Consider the following 2,563-nt stretch of genomic DNA (forward strand, 5'->3'; position numbering starts at 1 on the left):
ATAAACTGGTCTCTTTTAACAGAAATGATGTACAGTGTTGTCCTACACCTAAATGTGTATGATCCAGATATGCTAAAGAGGACATTTTATGTGTGTTTAAAAGCTGAAATTACACCTTTTCTGCAGGTCTTCTGCAACTTCTTCCATTTGTTTTCTGCTGGGAGCTGAGTTGAGAGTAATGATGACCTGCAGACAGAGACAGTGTGACACATAACTGAACCAGAATGTATATCTGATACAAATCATGACTCTCTCAGTCAGTGGGGGTGTTACACATTAGACAGAATGACTGGTTGCTCTCTGGGTTAGCACTGTGACAAACAGAAGCAGAGATATTAAAACTTTACATTTCACTGAGGTTACTGTGTGGTGACGTTTAGACACAAAAAACATTTTAATGTTAAGGAAAAGATGATGTTTTGGCTAAAAATACCCAGTTTTGGTAGCACAATCCCAGCGTGGAACCCTGAGATGTCTTGCTAAAAAGCTTTTTTTTTTTTTCTTTGCTAGACACGCAGTGATGTCTCTGTAAAAAACAATCACTTTTCTAGGCACTATTCTGGCTTGAAATGCAGTGATGTCTCGGTAAGAACAACAACTCTTTTTTGGGGTACTAGCCTAGCTGGAAATACAGCAATGTATTGGTAAAAAAAAACCCCTGCTTTTTGTGGCACTATGCTGGCTAGATATGCGGTGATGTCATGGTAAAATAACTGCTTTTTGTGGCACTATCCCAGCTAGCAGCGCAGTGATGCCTAGGTTAGAATCAATTGCTTTTCAGGGCACTATCCTGGCTTAAAATGCAGTGATATCTTGGTAAAAACAACAACTCTTTTGTGGCACTATCTCGGCTAGATACACAGCAATGTCTTAGCAAAAACAACCACTTTTCGTGGTACTATGCTGGCTAGAAATGCAGTGATGCCTTGGTAAAAAACAATAGCTTTTGTGGCACTGTCTCGGCTAAAGATGTGGTGATGTCTTGGTAAAAACTGCTTTTCACAGCACTATCCTCAGTAGAAACACAGCAGCAGGTTACTACAAAACACCCACGTTTGGTGGCTAAAACGCTGCTGGAAACACAAATGATTTAGTTGTTTGTTGGTCTCTAACAGTGGTCACACCATCCATCATCCCCTCCACCTCCTGATGACAAAGTTGGCCCATTTATGTCACTTTAGAAACGTTGATATGATGCGTATGAAACGTACAAATGTAACGTATGTTTGGTTTGACCTGTGAGAAGCTGATTGAATCCTCGAGAGGAAGCTTCTACAAACAGTTCAGGAACGAGGCAGAGCATCCAAAATAAAGAATTGCTGCTGTGAAAATAACTCGGTTTGACTTCGTACAAACTCGTCCCCTCCCTATTACACACACACACACACACACACACACACACACACACACACACACACATAAGTAATGAAGTCTCTCACCCTGTCACCCAGGCTCATTTAAAACATATCGATACTCTTGTCATGTCAAAACCCAGCAGCAGTGACTCACCACCTACTTAACTTTGGGGTCGCAAACTCTGGCTGAAAAACAAACCGTATTGAAAAACGATCTCTCCTTGTTTGTGAAATCGCCTTGAATTCGCATCGATTTTTTGTGAGACGTTTGCTGTTGACTGATCAAGTGGAGATTAAACGCCTCGCTGAGTGGCACAGCTTCTCGTTGTCTCCACTCCCATCTCTCTGCGGCTCTCCTCGAGCCCTCTAGTTTCTCCATCTCTCTCCACAAAACACCAGCTATCATCATGGCAAAGATAAAATCCCTGAGACAGCTGAGTGTGAAGAGACGGGTCAGAACACACACAAAGCAGAGGAGGCTTCATTTCATTTCTCTACATAATAAATACAATGATAGGGGAGCACTAAGAGACGTATCTCTCACTTTGTTTTTATTTCTTCTGTCTCAAGAGCTGTTTTTGACCTCACAGACACACTGTGCATGTGTGAGTGTGCATCCATCGCTCTCAGCCCTCTGCTGTTACCACTAACTACTCCAGGCCACAGTAGTTCAGGTATTGATTTTTCTCCTTGTTTGTTCTGTCTTTCTGTCCCCTCCAAACCACTCCCCCGAGAGGGTGTGTGAGTGTGTGTGCTCTCACACATTTTATCTTTCTGTGGACCAATTTCAGTTTTAGAGTGTTTTCTGGTTCGATGCTAAAATGTATTTTCTTCTTACCGACTTTGTACAAAAACATTCAAGTTAATCTTCAGTCCATTTATACCAATAAGGACATTTACAAGTGTATAAATACAAATGTTTGTGAACGGACCCTTATGACTACTTTTGTTGTGTTATCACTGCTCCTTAATGTACACTCAGTGTCCACTTTATTAGGTACACCTTGCTGGTACCAGGTTTCAGATTCAGATTCAGAATACTTTATTAATCCCCGGGGGGAAATTGTTTTTGTTCCAATGCTCCGTGCAAAGTAGAAATAGAAATACAGCATGAATGGAAACAAGAGATAAAGATGAAGATATAAATAAAATACTAAAATAGACAATGAAATAAGCAAAATAAATATTAAAGTAGACATTAAAATAAA

Source organism: Epinephelus moara, chromosome 19 (assembly GCF_006386435.1).
Source record: "Epinephelus moara isolate mb chromosome 19, YSFRI_EMoa_1.0, whole genome shotgun sequence".
NCBI lineage: Eukaryota > Metazoa > Chordata > Actinopteri > Perciformes > Serranidae > Epinephelus > Epinephelus moara.